General features: G+C 39.2%; 1 protein-coding gene across 4 annotated transcripts in view; it reads right to left on the reverse strand.

Annotated features, from left to right (window-relative positions):
* Positions 1 to 20,358, reverse strand: part of ACVR1 (activin A receptor type 1) — a 231,441-nt gene that overhangs the window by 190,869 nt on the left and 20,214 nt on the right. The window contains exon 2 of one of the 4 annotated variants that reach the window (XM_029605532.1): positions 13,317 to 13,496. The exons of 2 other annotated variants lie outside the window; for them this stretch is intronic. The gene's annotated coding sequence lies outside the window, so the exon portion shown is untranslated. Of the gene's footprint in view, positions 1 to 12,653; positions 12,677 to 13,316; positions 13,497 to 20,358 lie in introns of those variants that run through there. One more of the 4 variants, XM_029605535.1, reaches the window with a different exon arrangement.

The raw sequence follows: 20,358 nt of genomic DNA on the forward strand, positions 1-20,358 counted from the left end.
ATATGTTCTGTGATTTTGATCTTTAGAACACTTTCCACTATTTTTCCTGGCACTGAAGTTAGGCTAACCGGTCTGTAGTTTCCCAGATCACTCCTGAAGCCCTTTTTAAATACTGGGGTTATATTAGCCACCCTCTAGTCTTCAGGTACAATGGATGATTTTAATAGGTTACAAATTTTTATTAATAGATGTGAAATTTCATTTTTGAGTTCCTTCAGAACCCTGGGATGTATACCATCCTGTCCAGATGATTTACTACTCTTCAGTTTGTCAATCAGACCTATCACATCTTCTAGGTTTACCATGATTTGGTTCAGTCCATCCGAATCATTACCCATGAAAACCTTCTCTGGAACGGTTATCTCCCCAACATCCTCTTCAGTAAATACCGAAGAAAAGAAATTGATTAATCTTTCTGCGATGGCCTTATCTTCTCTAAGTGCTCCTTTAACCCCTCGATCATCTAACAGTCCAACTGACTCCCTCGCAGGCTTTCTGATTCAAATATTTTTTTAAAGTTTTTACTGTGAGTGTTTGCCTCAACGGCAAACTTCTTTTCAAATTCTCTTAGCCTATCTTATCAATGTCTTACATTTAGCTTGCCAACGCTTATGCTTTTTCCTATTTTCTTCTGTTGGATCCTTCCTCCAATTTTTGAATGAAGATCTTTTGTCTAAAATGATTCCCCTGATGATTTTATAAATAAACTTGCGTCAAATTAACCTTTAACTTTAGCAGAAAATGTAGATAAATCTGTGAACGATTGGAACATTTCCATTGTTAAAACTTTAGATTTGGTTGCACCTTATAAAACAATTAAAAAAAAAAAAAAAAAAATAGATGGTACAGCAAATTACGGCAATTGAAAATGTCTCTTAGGAAAAAAAGAACATGCATGGATAAAACACAGGCATATTAATGAAAAAAATGACTTCTATAATACCTTAAGAACATATAGGGAAGAAGTCAATCAAAAAAGGAAACGCTATTATGCAAATAAAATAGCTCTAGCAAATTAACTCAGCTACATTATTTAATATAGTAAAATCTTTAACTACATCTAGTTCAACTACAAATGTAGAAATAAATAATGTGACCAAATTGCAAACTTTTTTCAAAAAAAAGTAAAATGATATAACCCAAGATTTTTCAAACTTTATCTTATCCTAATTACAAAAATAAAACTAATATCAGTATGGTCAGAATTTGATATGACTATATCTGTAGCTATTCAAAAGATTATCAGCAAACAAAAAGTATCTAATTCCCCCATTAATCCTTGTTCAGGTACATTATTCAAAAATATTGCAAATATTTGCTCTGAGTGGTTAATTATCTGACATAAATAATCTCTAAAATCAGGGAAATTTCAAGAGCAGCTTAAACAAACATCTATACTTCCTATTTTAAACAAATCATCTTCTTTCATGGACTTTTCCAACCTTAGACCTATAGCGTCACTACACTCCTTAGCAAAAACTCTGGAATCGGTAGTCGTGTTCTAATTAAAAGAATATCTGGCTGAACATGACATTTTAAACCCAAACCAACATGGATTTAGAAAGGGGCACTCCACTGAGACCTTTTTACTATCATTTGACACTTTTTTGATTCTTATACTGATTTCGTTGTGATATTTTTAGACATTTCCTCAGCATTTGATACGCTTGACCACAAAATTTGAACTCCTATCTTGAAGCTACTGGAATCCAATCATCAGTATTAAACTGGTTTGAAAGCCTTCTCAATAACCATATTTGTCAGATTAATATCGGTTCAAGTTCTTCACAATCTTTTACACAATCTTCAGGTGTACCCAGGGATCTTCATTATCCCCCATATTATTCAATATATATCTCCTACCTCTGTCATATTATCGTCGCTGAATGTGCAGTATAAAATCTATGCAGCCGATATACAACTATTTGTTCCTTATAAATCCTCTTGGTCGGATACTTTTTCTCTGATCCAACTTTACATTAAAACTATTGAGCAATGGATGGCTCATAATCGATTAAAACTTAAGAAAAAAACAGAAATAATATTTCTCAGTTATATAGAAAATCCCAGTCATTCACCCCCTGCAAATATTACCCTAGGTAATGATGTTATCACAATTACCAGACTAGCAAGGAACTTAGGTATCTGGATTGATTCTAATTTATCATTAACTCAACATATCTTCAAATTAGTTAAAAATTCCTTTTTTAAACTACAGGTATTAAAACGATTACGTCCTCTGCTTTTTGCCCATGATTATCAAACAGTGCTTCAAGCACTGATTGTTTCGGGTCTGGATTACTGCAATGGGCTATACTTGGGTCTTCCTGAAACTGTTATTAGATCTCTGCAGTTGATTCAGAACTCAGCCGCTAGGCTTCTTACGGGTAATGCTTTGAAACATCATATATCTCCTATTCTACAAAAACTACATTGGTTGCCAGTCAAATATAGAATTCGGTATAAAATAGCCATGCTTATACATTCTTTACAAAATAATGTAGATTCTATAGAGTTATGTTAGATGTTACGAATATATAAGCTTACTAGAGATCTCAGATCTGCCGCAAATTTTTTTTTTAGAAATACCATCAGTTAGAATGGCTGCCTTAAACAATACCAGAAAAAGAGCATTCTCTGTGGCTGGCCCTATTTTGTGGAACTCACTACCCAATTCCTTAAGGTAAATATCAAGCAGGAATGACTAAGAAGGCGTTAAAAACGTATTATTTTATGGAAGTTTTCAGAAATAACGATCTCTCACAATAATTATGAAGTCAATTTATATTTTTAGTGTTTCTGTTGTATGGCAAGGTGCATTCTTACCATTTGACTGTCAGGTTTGCATATCTTGTTTTCTATCTGTTCTAGTTTTGTTTAAAATAAGGTTAATTATTTATAGTATTTTATCTATTTTATGATATATTTTTGTTATTTTATATTGATCATTAACTGATTGTATTTTTTTCTACCTATGTTTATTTGTTTAATTAATATTTTATCTTATATTTTTATTATTGTAAACCGATTTAGTCAACCTTGTGTTGGTAAAACGGTATATAAATATTTTAAATAAAATAGCCTCTTTCACCTCGCCTTTTAACCATGCTGGTAATCATTTTGCCTTCCTTCCACTTTTCTTAATGTGTTGAATACATTTGGACTGTGCTTCTAGGATGGTACACCTCTTGCACATTTTTTACCTTTGTAGCTGCTTTCATTTTTTCTATTTTTCTCATTTTATCAAAAAGTTTCCCTTTTGAAATGTTGGCACTAGAGCCATGGATTTGCTTACTGTCCCCCTTCCAGTCATTAATTCAAATTTGATCATATTATGATTACTAACCGTTACCTCTCTCACCAAATCCTGTACTCCACTGAGAATTAGATCTAAATTGCTCCCTCTCTCATTGGTTCCTGAACCAATTGCTCCATAAAAACTGTTATTTATTGCATCCAGGGACTTTCTCTCTCTAGCATGTTCTAATGTTACATTTACCCAGTCGATACTGGGGTAATTGGAATCTCCCATTATTATTTCACTACCAATTTGGTTAGCTTCCCTAATTTCTCTTAGCATTTCACTGTCCGTTGCACAATCTTGGCCAGGTGGACGGTAGTATACTCCTATCACTATACTCTCCCCCAACACACAAGGGATTTCTACCCATAAAGATTAGATTCTGCATTTAGTCTCTTGCAGGATCTTTATCCTGTTGAACTCAATGCATCCCAGACAAAGCGCCACCCCGCCTCCCAGATGTTCTTCTTTGTCATTGCGATATAATTTGTACCCCAGGATAGCACTGTCCCATTGATTATCCTCCTTCCACCATGTCTCTGAGATGCCAATTAAGTCTATGTCATCATTCACTGCTATGCATTCTAGTTCTCCCATCTTACTTCTTAGACTTCTGGCATTAGCATACAAACATTTCAAAGTTTGTTTTTTGTTTGTATTTTCATTCTGCTTTTTAATTGATAGGGATTAATTGGAATCTTTCAGCTCAGATGAGTTTTTAATTACAGGCACTTGGACTACTTTTCTTATTATTGGAACCTCACTGTTGGGATGCCCCAATTCTAATGTATCATTAGCATCCTTTGAAGATATCACCCTCCGAACCATGCGCTGCTGAGCAATTGTTGGCTTTTCCGTTTGTTCTAGTTTAAAAGCTGCTCCATCTCCTTTTTAAAGGTTAGCGCCAGCAGCTTGGTTCCACCCTGGTAAAGGTGAAGCCCATCCCTTTGGAAGAGAACCCCCCTTCCCCAAAAGGTTCCCCAGTTCCTTACAAAACTGAATCCCTCTTCCTTGCACCATCGTCTCATCTTCACACTGAGACTTTGAGCTCTGCCTGCCTCTGGAGACCTGCGCGTGGAACAAGGTGCATTTCAGAGAATGCTACCCTGGAGGTTCTGGATTTCAGCTTTCTACATAAGATCCTAAATTTGACTTCCAGAACCTCTCATTTTCCTATGTCGTTGGTGCCCATATGTACCATGACAGTCGGCTCCTCCCCAGCACTGTCTACATTCCTATCTAGATGATGCATGAGGTACGCCAACTTCGCATCAGGTAGGCACGTTACCAGGCAATCCTCACGCCCACCAGCCACCCAGCTGTCTTCATTCCTAATAATCAAATCATCAATTATGAAGGCTGACCTAACCCTTCCCCCTCCTGGGCAGTAGCCCTGAGACACACATCCTTGGTGCAAGAGGACAATGCACCACCTAGAGATCAGGTCCCTGCTACAAGATCCTTTCCTGCTGCAGGTTGAAGCAATCCGATCAGGAGAACTTCTTCCTCCAAGGCAGCACCAGGGCTGACAGTCTGAAGTTGAGACTTGAGTACTATGTCCCTGAAGGTCCTGCCCATATACCTCTGTCTGCCTCAGCTCCTCCAGGTCTGCCACTCTAGCCTCCAAAAATCGGACTCATTCCCAGAGACAGGAGCTCTTTGCATCGGATGCACACGTACAGCTTCTCACATGCAGTTCCAACACTGCTCTCCACATTAATGGTGGGGGTGGAAGGGAAATAGAACCAAAAGGTTACTAAGAGCCAAGACTAACAGAAGTATGAGAGAAAAAAAAAAAAAAGAGTGCAAAGCTTACTGGGCAGACTAGATGGGCCGTTTGGTCTTCTTCTGCCGTCATTTCTATGTTTCTATAAGGCATTAGCTATTACTCCCCACTGAAGAAACGTGTGTAGCTTTACTCATGGTGGAGGAGTTCTGAATTGGGATTTGTACACAGACTGTGTTTTATGCATAGGAAGCATGTTTTTAAAGGCATGTCTTTTTTTTTAGGTTTGTGCTTTTTTTTTTATTAAACTTCCAATGCAGTGTTAAGCGGAGTGCCGCAAGGATCCGTGTTGGGACCGATCCCGTTCAATATCTATGTGAGCGACATAGCGGACGAGATAGAAGGTAAGGTTTGTCTTTTTGAAGAGGACACTAAGATCTGAAACAGAGTGGACATACCGGAAGGAGTGGAGAGAATGAGATGGGATTTAAGGAAGCTGGAAGAGTGGTCGAAGATATGGCAGCTGAGATTCAATGCCAAGAAGTGCAGAGTCATGCATATGGGATGTGGAAACCCAAAAGAACTGTATTTGATGGGGGGGGGGGGGGGTGTGATGGGCTGATGTGCACGAAGCAGGAGAGAGACCTTGGGGTGATAGTGTCTAACGATCTGAAGTCGGGAAAACAATGTGACAAGGCTATAGCTAAAGCCAGAAGAATGCTGGGCTGCATAGAGAGAGGAGTATCGAGTAGGAAAAGGGAAGTGATTATCCCCTTGTACAGGTCCTTGGTGAGGCCTCACCTGGAGTACTGTGTTCAGTTCTGGAGACCGTATCTCCGAAGGAACAGAGACAGGATGGAGGCAGACCAGAGAAGGGTGACCAAAAAGGTGGATGGTCTTCATCGAATGACTTATGAGGAGAGATTGAAGAATCTAAATATGTACACCCTGGAGGAAAGGAGGAACAGAGGTGATATGAAACAGACTTTCAGATACTTGAAAGGTTTTAATGATCCAAAAGACAAACCTTTTCCGTTGGAAAAAAAATCAGCAGAACTAGGGGTCACGATTTGAAGCTCCAAGGAGGAAGACTCAGAACCAATGTCAGGAAGTACTTCTTCACGGAGAGGGTGGTGGATGCCTGGAACACCCTTCCGGAGGAAGTGGTGAAGACCAAAACTGTGAAGGACTTCGAAGGGGCGTGGAATAAACACTGTGGATCCATAAAGTCTAGAGGATGTGAATGAAGAGAGGGTGGCTTGTGGGAAAGACAGCTAATACCTGAGATAATACTCTTATTCAATAGAGATACACACAGTTAATGCGACTACATCAGTGCTCTATGCTTCAACAGCAAGAGGAAATGTGGATAAAAGAATTTACATTCACAAAAAAGCGGGGAGTAGCTTGCTTGTTACAACAGTTACTACCCCAAACCAAACAAGCCTGATACTTCACTTTCAATGCATATCCAGTGTACTGCTTCAACAGGCAGGGGCGAATGAAGAAAGGTGGGATTTATATTCAGATAACAACCAACAAGGACTAAATTTCTGGGTAAACAAATAAGCGTGGAAGTAGCTTGCTTATTGCGGCGGTTACTACCCCTAACCAATTAAGCTAGATACTTCACTTAGAGGTAGTTCCTGCACTGCTCTCTACATTAATGGTGGGGGTGGATGGGAAATAGAACCAAAAGGTTACTAAATGCCAAGAATAACAGATAAGTATGAGAGAGGAGAAAAAAAGTGAAAGCTTGCTGGGCAGACTGGATGGGCCATTTGGTCATCTTCTGCTGTCATTTCTATGTTTCTATGATGCAAATATTAGCTTGCTGCTTCAAGAATTTACTTACATACTAAAAAAAATAAATAGTTAAGAAAATCTGCGCTGAAACTCAGCACATTTTTTACTCACATATTATGACATTAGGGCCATCATTAATGATATGACATTTTAAATTTACTTCAGAAGTCAATAAGAAATCCAAGAATAATAGTTCCATATTTCAGATGTATTAAACCACAAAAGCCAGATTTAAAATGTGTATCCTTTTGTGCACCAAATAAACAAAATCTTTTATGCAGTAGAAAAGCCCAAATCAGCTAATCTGAAACATCCAGATTTTCTATCCCATTTTTTATTACTCTTCAACTGTGGTATTGTTTTCTATATTACCTCATTTTAGCAGTTCTAGGAAAAAACAAAATAAGTCCAAAATGATTTTTCATAGACCTACAGAAAAGAGCAGTTTGTGCACACACACACGTCTCCATTTTGCCATATTAGAAATAATTAACAAACCAAAATAATAAAATAAAAGGACACCTCAGCCAGCTGGACTTGTGACTCAAGAGTTTTCTAGTGCATGTATAACATAGCAACAACCATTCAATGTGGGAAATGCATACCCTTTGCGATTGGAAACAGGCCCTTCATAAATGCATTTAAGCTATTATCCTATAAACCAGAAGACTGGATGAGGACAATGGTTTCTCCACGGAAGATATAACCATTGAGGAAGAATGAGGAGCGAGATTTGACTCTCCTGAATAAGCGCATCAAGACTCCATATACTACAGCATAATTATCAACCAGTGTGTCGCGACACACCAGTTTCTCACCAAGCACCAGCAGGTGTGTGTGTGCTACCTGCAGCCGGTGGGGCCAAAGACTGAAGCTGCTGGCCACCGCCAGAGACCAGGCCAGCGGAACCAAATACCGAAACCGCTGGCTGCCACTGGAGAACAGGCCAGCAGGGCCAAAGACTGGAGCTGATCAGCTGGGGGCCGGTGAATATATGTGTATGTATTTGAGATCGGGAGGGTGCTTCTGTGCATGTGTGTTTATGTACGTGGGAGGGAGAGGGTGCTTGTGTGTGGGGGTAGTGTGTATGTGAGAGGGGAAGGGAGCTTGTGTGTGTGTGGTGTGCCTGTAAGAGAGGGAGGGTGCATCTGTCTGTGTGTGGAAGAGAGAGATGGAACATGTTTCTGGCTGGCTGTGAGAGAAGGGGGACATGAGTGTGATTGAAAGCCTGTGTGTAAGAGATATAGCATTGTGTGACTGAGACTGGTCAGAGATGACGTGTGTATGTGTGAGAAAAACTGACCAGGGAGGTGACAGGTGAGTGTGAGAGAGACTGGGCGGGGAGATGATTGATGTGAGAGAGACAAACTGGTCCTGAAGGTGTGACTGGTGTGTGAGTGAGAGAAAGACAGACTGTTGTGGTCCCTAAGGAAGAGGACCATGATGACTCCTTCAGCAGCTACTGCTGCTTCTGGTGTGGCCTGCAAGAGAAAGGAGTTGGAGAACTGCTGGAGAGAGTAAGTAAAGGTGGCTTTTTAAGTTCATTATTCTTGAATGACTGCCATTTTAATTATTGGGTTTATTTGATGTTCCTGCTGTTTTGAAATATTTTATTGGTGTTTGGAGAATTTTTAATAATTTAAGAGTTTTTAATTGTTAGATGTTTTTCTCTTCATCAACTGTTTGGAAACATTTTATCAGTTAGTTTTAGAATAATTTCTGTTTAGGGATCTATAGCAGCTTGGCTTTTTCTGTTTTGCTAATATGAGGTGTATTAGTGTTTAGGACCTGATTTAATATTTGTAGTGTTACCTTTTTATAGTTAGGGTTGTTCCATTTGAGTGCATGCTATAATGCAAGTGTAACAGTGCAGATTAGTTTGTGTGCATTATTGCAGATCTTGGCACTATGTTACGTGCTATATTTCTGTTTCTATTTCTCCTGTTTTGTACTGCATGCAGAGTGGCTTTTTGGGTTTCCATTCTAGTTTCTATCTCCATATTTGTAATTTGTGGTCTTTCTGTACTTGGTGAAGTTCGATTTTGTGTACGACTAAGATGAGGTATTTAACTAGCATGTAGGCTAGTAAAATACCTCACCTTATTTGTTGAGTTTCTCAATAGGACATGCATTGTGGTGAATTGCTGTCTTTTTATAAGTAGGGCTATTGGGCCTGGTAGTAGAGGGAGTTTGTGATGCTGTTACTAAGAAAACATCAGAATATCTTTTTTGTATGGTGAGTTGTACGGGGAATGTTCTAGTTCTGCTTTATACACATTACTGAGGATTGGGATCAGTGTGTGTAGGGGGGGGGGGGTTCTTGTGGATGTAAAATGTGCATGACTGTCATGTGTTCAGTGTTTAATGCATGTGAGATCTATCAGGTGTGTCCAGATAGAAAAAAAGTTGAGAACTACTGCACTAAAGGGATTGAGGCAGGCATCTTCAAAGGAATAACCAGCAATCAAACACTGAAGACAAAACAGGTAAGAATCAGTCTGGTGTTCTTGGTGATCTTCATTTTTAGTTTTAATTTAATGTTTCCCAGGAATTTATCAGTGTTTATTAAATGACAAACAGGAGAAAATCAGCAGAAAAAGGGCTCATTTTTCTCAGTAAATAGTTTTCCTTGTTAGGCAGGAACTAGGTCAATAAAAATTTAGCACTTCAGTACAGAAAGCAAGATCCGGTATGGGAGATCCCCAACTTTTTATGAGAAGGGCCAGGTAAACGTTTCAAAATCAATGACAGGGCTAGATTAAAAGTTTTAATAGCCTCTTTTCCCAGCATCTCCCTCCTTTCCTCTGTCTCCCAATCAATCCTTCCCCTCTCTTTCAATCACCTCCCTTCTTTGCTTCTCTCCTCCTCTCCCCTATGACTTTTTCTCTTTCCTAACCTTTTATTTCAACATTTTTTTTCTATTTGGTGCTGCCCCTTTGAAAGGTTAGTAGTGATGTCCCAAGGGAGTAAGCTAGTGTCAGCAGCAGCAAGACAGCCAGACTGGATGACTAAAACGTTGGCATCTGGAGCCTGTCAAGGTCCTCCAGTAACAGGATTTCTGTGTATGCATCAGGCTGTTGTGCAGAGAGGCAGTGAGCTAGGGCAAGTGTGAGGAGCCCTTGTAACTCATTGGCACTTGGACCACCTGCCAGTGCTGTTAAAGTATTAATGCTACAGTCTATTACAGCCTCAGAGGCAGAAAGCTGTGTTCAGTGGTAGTGCCAGATACTTGTGGGGTGCCTTGGAATGAGATGCGGTGGTTGGACCGTGCTGGAATGGACAGTTCAAAGACATTGATATAGTGGCACGGGGTTGCTAATATTATGGTTGTGGTCATATTCAGCTGCAGCAAATGAAGGTAGAGGTTCCTTTCATCAATCTAGCTGACAAAAAGACTAGGCGAGACTGGCCATATTATCAGCACTGGCTGTAGGAGCCTTTGGCCTCATTGCTTTTAAAATGTTTCGTGTGATACCAGATAGAAAGATTTAAATGTCAGCTAAAACATGGCTATTCAAAAATATATATCCTAACAAACATCAGAATGAAAAGAATTACAACAAGTTAGACATATTATTTGAAGCATGAGGAATAAAGCATGAAAGAATATAAGAATCTTAAGACAATGTACAGACTATTATGTGATATTTGTTATATTATTTTCCTGTATTACTTGCATGAAGTCTTACAACTTTAGGAAGCATTTTAATATGATTTGGAACATTTCATTTCATTTGAGCTACTTTAATCCCTGCTTATGAATACTACCTATGTAAGCCATCAAGATTTGTTGATTAATAGTTATGAATGTTTCTTCTATAAACCGTTGTGATCAGTTTATGGAACGACGGTATATAAAACATCTAAATAAATAGAGAGAGGGAAAAAAGAAAAAAAAAAAAAAAAGACACCAGAGTTTACTGCTAAGAAGTAGTTCAAACTGATAAGAAAGGACTATCTGCATACTACTTCTAACGCCTAGACATGAAAGCCAATATGGATGAATGATGCACCCAGTCCCCATTACCAATCCTCATAAAATTTCTTGTCCCACACCAAAACTACCATTAATATTTTTCAGTCATCTCTGAAGCAAAAGCTTTAAATAAAAAAAATAAATAAATAAGACTCAGAAAATTCATGGCCCACATTTTCAAAGGTTTTTCCATACAAAAAAAATGTATATTAAAAATTGCAAATGTTCTAGACAGATTAATATTTTGGGAAGGAGAAATTTTATAAACTATATTCAAAATTCTTAATCTTTATTATTATGAATTTATTCTGTTAGATTTGCAAGAGCACATCAATTTAAAATCTACAGCTCAGTTTTCTAAGGCGAGTCACAAATGCTTCAGCACATTTCTCTCAACCACTTATAAACTTTTTCTGACAATTGAAATAGGAATGCACACCAATAAAACTGCACTTTTAGTGAAACCACATGCAAACAGTTAAGATAGATGCCTGCTTCAGCATTTTGTTCTGCCCCTTTAGGAAATAAAGCCTGCAGAGTTTATACTTTTAATACTTTTCTCCCATCTCTGCAGCTGTTGCCTCCGCAGTTGGCAATGATCACTGCCAATTTGGGACTTCTTTCCCTTGAAGACAGCATTGTTTTATTGGCTTAGATAATGCAAGCTCCATTAATGGAGCTTGCACTATCTCTTCATTTTCCTGTCAGCATAGAACCAGCCAGTCTGACTCTGTTATTATCATTAAGAAAGCTTATTTTTCCATGCACTGCCTATCTGTAATTCCAAACAACATCTGGAATGTTAGTCTCTAGTATAGCAAGAATGGGGGGTGGGGGGGGGAACAGATTTAAAACCAGCTGCCAGATTCCCAGTTGAGTTCAAAACACTTCACTAAATAAAACAAATACTTTCATTTTACATTCAAACCAGCTGAAAAAAGTGTATGTATATATACACACACACACATATATATATATATATATATATATACATACATACACACACATATACACACATATATACAATATAAAAATTGTGTATATATGTGATGATGCACCCCACTTTAACCTTTCCGCCAATTTATAGCCTTCTAAAGAGACACACTTACTAATTGCTGTCAAAAACAAATCACAGATGAAAATACAAAAAAGTCTGAGATGGATCAGTCTACAGTATTATTTTGTAGAATGGAGCACAGATGCTCTGAAATTTTTAATAGAGGGTCCCAAACTACATCACTCAAAATATAAAGAAAATTACTAAAGTAATTTTCCTGGAAAATGATTATTTTTTTTAATTGACACACTAAAAGTCCACATGCCTAAGAAAAGTAACAGAAAAACAATTAAAGCCAGCAGACACATCTTTCCCTAACAAAGGTCTATCTCCTGTGTCATTCAAGTGTGCTTTTAAATCAAATTATGCAAAGTACATCATAAAAAATAACAAAAAGCAAATACCACACAAAACACAACTTTGAAGCACACAGTAATTTATATTTTCTTGCTCACCGAGCCAAGTTGTCATACCATAAAACATAAACCATAGGAATCTCTCTCTCTCAAGGTCAGCCATTCTTAATTTAATTATTTACAGTCAAGCTTTGCATGTTTTTATATTAGCAACAACTCTGCATTAAAAATGGCTTAAACTTACAGCATTTTCACTCTATACCTTCCTGAAATGAAAATCAGATTACAGCCAAGCAAAAAATAAGCTGAGACTCTAAATCCCTAAACAGAAGACAAGCACAACTTAACACAAAATGAAAACCAAAACTTGGGAAGCACCGCAAGGCAGCAGCATAATAGCTTTTTTTCCTATCATTCAGTGAAACACTTACCATCCCAGCCCCAGACTCCTGCTCAGACATGAAGTGGTAGTTTAGCCCATGGTGCTGTCTCTACTTAATGACAGGGTCTGTAACCCGATCCTCTCAGCGGGTACTTGGAGTAAGCACTTCCTGTCTCTTTCCCCTCCCTGCCTAGCCCTCTTGGCTCTCTCCCAGCCTTCCTATTGTCCAACCCTACTGTGCCAGCTGTTTCTGACTGCCAAACTGCTGTGCACTAGGCAATGAAGGCTGTCAGGGAAGGAATTTTCATTTTTATAATGCAATGGCCTCCGTGGACAAATTACACAGTTTATGATTAGGGGCTGCAGGAAGCTACTTTCCTGTTTAAGGAATGCCAACATAGAAATCTTTCAGCTGACAATCACATAAAACTAATCTGAAACACCAAAATATGATTTAAAAAACCCCAAAAGCACCTTATAAAATCTCAGTAATACAAGAAGCCACATATCATGAACTACTCAGCTTAAACTTTAACAGCAGAATGTTAATACGATGTGCCACTCTCTTCTCCTAGAAGCAACAGCAACAGCTAGATTTGCCAAAACATCAGGTTAGCCCTGTTTCCACCCTCCATCTTTGAAAACAAAAACTAAATAGCCACACATTATTCCTTGCATTTTTTACACTTCTCTTAAATAAAATAGCACAAACCTGGCATTGTGGTGACACCCCCACAGTAGAAGCCTCTGCAGCTAAGTTCAGTTCCAGGGCAAACACTGTTCCAGATTCATCCGTGAAAATGTGTGCGCTTTCATTGGGAAAAACACTGGGACTTTTGCGACAGTTGCCCCTGTGTCAGCTGAGAGCTTTCCACTACCCAGAAACTGTTTGCTGCAAAAATATAGAGTTGAACCATGAAGTCCCATATTTTGAAATGCAAACTGATAGAAATATGGGTTTCTAAAAATAAACACGACAGTTTGTAACTCTTAGCCACTTTTCTTTATATTCCCTCTACTGAGAAGACTAGTAAAACTACTGCAGTACTATTTCATTGAACATTCTGCTCCAGGCTCCAGCCAGAAAGGAAGCAAATAAAATACTAAATTTACTTTTTTCTCCTTTGTTACAATTTTCTAAAACTACCTTAAATTTAAATGTGGCATCACTATATGCTTCACTGTGAACACTTCAACATCTTCTCTAGGCACCATAAAAAATCAACTAGGCAAGCTCCTCATCTCTTAGTGGCCAAGTCAGACAGAAACGATTGAAAACTAATGCAGGGCAGCTGGAATCAAATGTTATAAAACCCAAAAAGGATGTAAAATAGGTTACAATCCACATTAAAAAAAAAAAATGAAACCATAACCAGGAACCACTTTTCCTTTATAAAGGTCCACCATATTCAGTTATGACTGAGAACTGACAGGTGACCAAAATGCACTGCAAGCACCAGAAAGTTTGTTTCACCAACATCCCAGAATCTAGCCTGTTCAAGGTACCTTTAACAGAAAAATCAGAGTATTATAAGTATTTACTTTATTTATTTTTATTTTTTTAGGTGTTTCATATATTAAGAACCAACCACGCCAGATCTGAACACCACACCTGTTTAAGACTCCTTCTCTGATTCATCAGTCTTCTTTAAACCATGCATAACTCGGACCTTTTGCACATCAACAAGGTCTATGTACCCACACATCACATTCTAGACTACCCCTTTAATTATTCAAGATATTTATTCACGTTTTAAACATTCCCTATATTTATCCACGTCCTGTTGACGAGTTATTATTATTATTGTATATGTAATATCTAATTTATATTATTTATATTTATGTTATATGTTATATGCTACTCATATGTTAAGAAACGCTGTTTAATGTAACGCCCTATTGCGACAGTTTTGTTCTATGTAAACCGACCTGATTCGATACCTGTATTGAGAACGTCGGTATATAAAAATCCGAAATAAATAAATAAATAAATAAATAAAAGAAGATCACAATGGTTTACATAAACATTCACATTATGGGTCTATACAGGATCAGAGCATGTTAGATTGTTGATATAGTAATTTGTGATACATAAGTTCCTTTTCAATTCTTTTACATATTAATCAGATTGTTGTCTTTATACTATACATTTCTCAATAATTGCCGCTTGTTTACCTAACAGTATCTATATTCATAATGGGATTTTCTGCATCTTGTTGTTTTATGTTAAGTCATACGTGTTTTTGAAGAACCATGTTTTGAGCTCGCATTTGAACCTCTTTCTTTCTGTTATCAGACGTCCACAACATGGAAGTCCACAACATGGAGCCCGCTATGGAGAACCTTCAGTCTCCTGTTTGTGATAGATGTGTATTCCACATTGTAGGCACTGTTTTACGATTTTAGAGTTTGTTGTGGTGTATATGGATGGAGAGTACCGGTAACTCCCAATAAGCTAGGGTTTCTGTCATTGATGTTAAAAATTGTTAGTGGATTCTTGATTGTATTGGCAGCCAATGTAGCTCTATCAGCATGGAGGTGATGTGGTCGAATTTCCTTGCTCCTTATAAAAGAGTCTTGCTGAGGTATTTTGTAGTAATTGTAATAGTTTTAATTGACCTGAAGGTAGGCCGAGTAATAGGGAGTTGCAGTAGTCTATGTCTGAGAATATTAGTGTTTGTAAGACAGTTCAGAAGTCTTGAAATGTTTAGAGGTTTTAGTTGATGTAATATTCGCAGTTTGAAGTAAACTAATTAATTAAAACAGGATAAGTGTTTTTTTCATTGTGATGTTCTCATTGATCTGTATTGCTAGTTCTCGTACTTGTTCTAAGGGTGCAATGTAGAAATTACCCAAGTCTAGACTAGGTGTTTTAACAATAGAGGGGTTTCTTCTTAGCAACACGATTTCAGTTTTATTTGTGTTTAATGTTAGTTTAAGGTAAGACAGTTCTTGCTGTATTTTCTTCATGTATGTGAGTGACAATGTTATATTTTCAATTGATTTGGTGATAGGAATGTAGAACTGTATGTCATCTGCAGATAAGAAGAAGTTAATTCCTAGTTCTATCAGATGTTTACAAAGAGGAAGCATATGAATGTTGAAGAGTGTGGCGAAGAGTGCTGAACCCTGGGAGATGCCTGTATCAACTGGGAATGTGTAGATAAGTGGTTGCTCAATTTGACTTGGAATGTCCTATCAGTTAGGAAGGAGAACCACTTGATAATAGTTCAGTCTATTCCAATTTTTCTCATCTGATGACATAGTAATGTGTGGTCCACAGTGTCAAAGGCTGCTAAGTCAAGTCTATTAGTACCAAGATATAAGATTCATCACTATCAAACCCCTATAGTACTGGGTCTGTTCAAGATACGAGTAAAGATTCTGTCGAGCGTTTTCTGAATCCGAACTGGTTTGGGTATAGGATGTCATTGTCTAAGTTATTTTCCAGTTGCAATAACACTGCTTTTTCTAGAACTTTTGCAATGAAAGGCAAGTTAGATATTGGTAGATAATTGTCCCAGTCATCGATTTTGCCATTTTTATTTTTTAGGATTGGTTTGCTCACAGCTTGTTTCACTCCATATGGGACCAGTCCTGAGAGCGAGTGGTTGATTATGGTTGCTACTGTTGGAGTGATTAAACTGTGTACTATTTTCAAGGAACTTGCTGGAATAGGGTCTAATGGAGTGGATAGCAAGCTTAATTTTGATAATGATTTGATTTATTTAGAGTTTAGTTACTATATCGAATGTATTCCATTTAGGTATCTCAGGTTTTTCAATGTTATCTTTTTTTTGTGAGCAAGTGGGGAATTGTGTTTTTAACTTATTTATTTTATCTAACATGAAGTAGCATATTCGTTGCAGGCGTTTTTTGAAAAGTTGTTTGTATTCGAGATGGAACAAGGTAGTAGTACTAGCAGGGTCCCCAACCCCTACCAGCAAAAAAGAGAAGTCATGTGAATGAGTGCGCAGAGAAGAATAAATGATGGGAGGAAGGAAAAGAACAGAAGGGTTGAGAGGTGGGAAAACAAGTGAAAGGCATAGGAGGGAGTGTAAGGAATAGAGAGGGTGATAAGCAGGGAAGAGTGTATGAGTGAGGTCATGGAGAGGTGGGTGAGGGAAAGGAATGAGAGCAAAAGGCGAGTAGGGGGATGAGAGGAGGGAAAAGCAGTGAGAGGCAGGGGAGGGAATATGAGAGGAATGGAGTAGGGGTGAGAGAGGAAGAGGGAATAAAAGCAAAAGTGCATGGGGGATGGTATGAGTGGGAGATTGAATCACAAAACATATCATCGTGCCATTCACCGTCCCATCCCCAGTGGAGAGGAGGTCAGAAGGATTTGTTGAGAGGATTGAAGTTCCCTCTTGGGGGTGGGAAAGAGCGGAAGTTGGGAGAGGTACTGAGGCCAGCTGATTCATGCATTTGAAGAAAAGGCAAAGTGCTTTAAATTTTATCCAGCTCTCAACTGGGAGCCAGTGTACCTAGCACAAAATTGGCCTAACATGGTCAGTGAAATTGGCCCCTTAGCTGTCATGATCTGCAAAAACTGGAGATTGTATTGTGCAATGCTATGGAATAGAGAGTTACAGCAGTTGGAGTTGGTGATCAGCAAATTAGTCCTGGGGGAATTCTGTGCTTCTGCAGAGCGCAGAATTCTCCCAAACCCCCCCCGGGCAGAATTGCCAAATTCTGTGCAGAAAATGTCAGAGGAGACCCCAGCATGCCGAGAATGGAGCACGCCATTCGTGGCAAAGGTGGCGGCCCCCGTGGGCCTTGGGACCCGCTCCAAATGCAGCAAAGATGAAGGCCCCGGTGAGAGTGAATGTGTGTAGAGGTAGGTAGGGGTGTTTTGTGTGTGTGTGAGAGGAGGGGGAGGAGAGAGTGTTGTGAGAGAAGGGAGGGGAAGGGAGAATGAGATAGGAGGGGGATGGAAGAGGGGGAAAGGTAGGATGAGAGGAGGGGAGGAAGGAGAAAGGGAAAGGTAGGATGAGAGAGAGGAGGGGAGGGAGGAGGGGAGAGAAAGGAAGAGTAGGGAGAGGGAGAGAGAGACAGCAGGGGGAGGGTGTGAGAGAATGGGAGGGGGTGCTTGAGTGTGGGTGCCAGAGAGAAGGAGCCTATATGAGGAGATTGTGAAGGAGTGTGTATGTGTGTGAGAGATTGGGAGTTAGTATGTATGAAAAAGGGATCCTGTGTATGTGAGGGTGCTAGCCTGTGTGAAGGGGTGCGTGAGAGTCATAGGTAGCCTGTGTGAGGGTGTATGCATGAGAGAAAAAGGGAGCTTGTGAGGGTGTGTATGCAAGAGAGAGGGACCCTGTATGAGGGGATATGTGTGTGCGAGAGAGTGAGGGAGCCTGAATGAGGGTGTATACGTGCACTAGAGAGAGGGAGCATGTGTGTGTGAGAGGGAGGAACAAAGTGAGCCTGTGTGAGGGGCAGTACTGAGAACGGGATCAAACTCTGGGAGAGGAAGGAGTTGAGCCTAGAGATAGAAGTGAGAGATACTGGAAGGTGGAAGAGTTGGGGCCTGAGAGGACAAAGTGACCAGATGAGTAGGGAACGTGAGTGGAAGGGACATTCTTACAGTGAATTTCTACAGAAATTCTGCTCAAAATATTTTTAAAATTCTGCAACTTTAAGTAATAACTTTTTTCTGTATTAATTTAAAATGTAATTAGACTGTCATGTAAATTGTGTTATTTTGACCAATATAATGTTTGCAGAATTTTGTTTTTGTGCGCAGAAGTCCCCCAGGAATAGCAAATGTATGACAGTAGCCAGGTCATATTTCTCAAAATAGTACAGATGACTAATCTGGAGTAGGTGCATAAAAGAGGTCTTTCCCACTGCCAAGATAGGGGTTTCCTTTGTAAGATGTTGGTCAAGCTGTACTCCTAGACTACATACAGTCTTTAAGTTGTATTTGGGGGTAGTTTCTGATAAGGAGGATAAATTTATAAGAGAATGCCTTTGTCATCTTTAGCAGAAGAGTTCAGAATTGGTGGGTTCAGCTTGAGTTTGTGCTGTTAAGCCACAGGGGCACTGCTGAGACTGAGACACAGTCATTGAAATTAGCAATGTTTGGTCAGTCCCTGTTTTGATGCAAAGCAGGATGGCATCAGCAAATAGGTGAGACATTTATGTTGAAAAACTGGATGCTGTTACAAATCGGGCAGATGTAGATGTTGATGAGAATTGGAGAAAACACTGAACCCTGTGGCAAACCACAGGTGAGATTCAGATACCAAAGATAGTCATCCCTAGATCCAACTGAATAAATAACATCCTTAGAGTAAGAAAAAATAAATATGCAATCTATACAATCCTCCTCCTGGAAAAAGAATTGTTCACCTGGATTAGATGGTGTACATTTCAGAGTGCTGAAAGAATTAAAAAATGAAGTTGCAGACCTGCTAGTGGTAATTAATAAACTATCATTAAAATCATCTAGGATATCTGAAGATTGGAGGATTGCCAATGTAATGCCAATTTTTAAAAAGGTACCCAGAATTGATCTGGCAAACTACAGACAAGTGACTGACGTGTGCCAGGCAAAATGGTAAACACCATCATAAAAAACAAAATTACATAGTTTAATGAGATAAAGCCCACGTGGATTTACCCAAGGGAAGTCTTGCCTCGCCAATCTGCAACTTTTTTTTTGAGAGCATAAGCAAATATGTGCCAAAAGTGAGCCAGTTGATATTGTGTAATCTGGATTTTCAGAAAGCATATGAAAGTCGCTTGAAAGACTTTTTAGTAAGTTTAAAAGTCATGGGATAGGGGGCTGTGTCCTATTGTGGATTGGAACTGGTTAAAAGACAGAAAACAGTAGGGCTAGATAGTAAATTTTCTCAATGAAGAAAGGTGAGTGCCCCAAGGATCTGTTCTAGGACCTTTGCTTTTTAACATTTATAAATGACCTGGAAATGGAAACTGGGCGAGGTAACCATATTTGCAATAACACAAAATTATTCAAAGCTGTTAAATCATAAAAGGATTGTGAGAAAGCAGAGTTGCTTATCTGTAACAGGTGTTCACCAAGGACAGCAAGATGTTAGTCCTCACACATGGGTGACAGCAGCCTTATGTGTAGAGCATGCTCACCCTGGTAAGCGTGAGGCCTTGGGAAAAAGGAAAGCAACACAATAAGACTGGTTGAGATGAAACTGACACCACCTTGGGAAGGAACTACGGGTGCGTTCACGGGACCACCTTGTCATGACAAAGCTTTGTATAAGGTGGGTACGACATGAGAGCTTGCAGTTCACTGACCCTGCGAGCTGATGTAACTGACTAGGAAGATAACTTTCGAGGAAAGGTACTTCAGTTCACAAGAACGCAATGGCTCAAACAGAGATTTCATGAGTTGCAAGAGGACTATGTTCAGATTCCAGGAGACCACCAGAGGGCAAGTGGGGGGCTTCAGTTGTAATAAGCCCCTTATGAATCATCCCATGAGCAGATGGGAAGAAGTCACATTACCATCTGTACCCCGATGGTATGCCCCAATGGCACTGAGATGAATCCTCACTGAAATGGTCTGTAGACTAGAGTGAGACGGATAACAGGTAGTCTAAGAATGAGGGAGGGGAGCAAGAGAAGGGATCCAGACCGCGTTCCTCGCACCAAGATGAGAACTTTTTCCATTTTAGATAAGATTTTCTAGTGGAAGGTTTTCTGGACTCCAGAATAACAGTGACACCCCTTCTGAAAGGCCGAGGGCCCACACAGTCACCCGGTCAACATCCAAA

The sequence above is a fragment of the Rhinatrema bivittatum genome, chromosome 6 (assembly GCF_901001135.1).
Source record: "Rhinatrema bivittatum chromosome 6, aRhiBiv1.1, whole genome shotgun sequence".
Taxonomy (NCBI): domain Eukaryota; kingdom Metazoa; phylum Chordata; class Amphibia; order Gymnophiona; family Rhinatrematidae; genus Rhinatrema; species Rhinatrema bivittatum.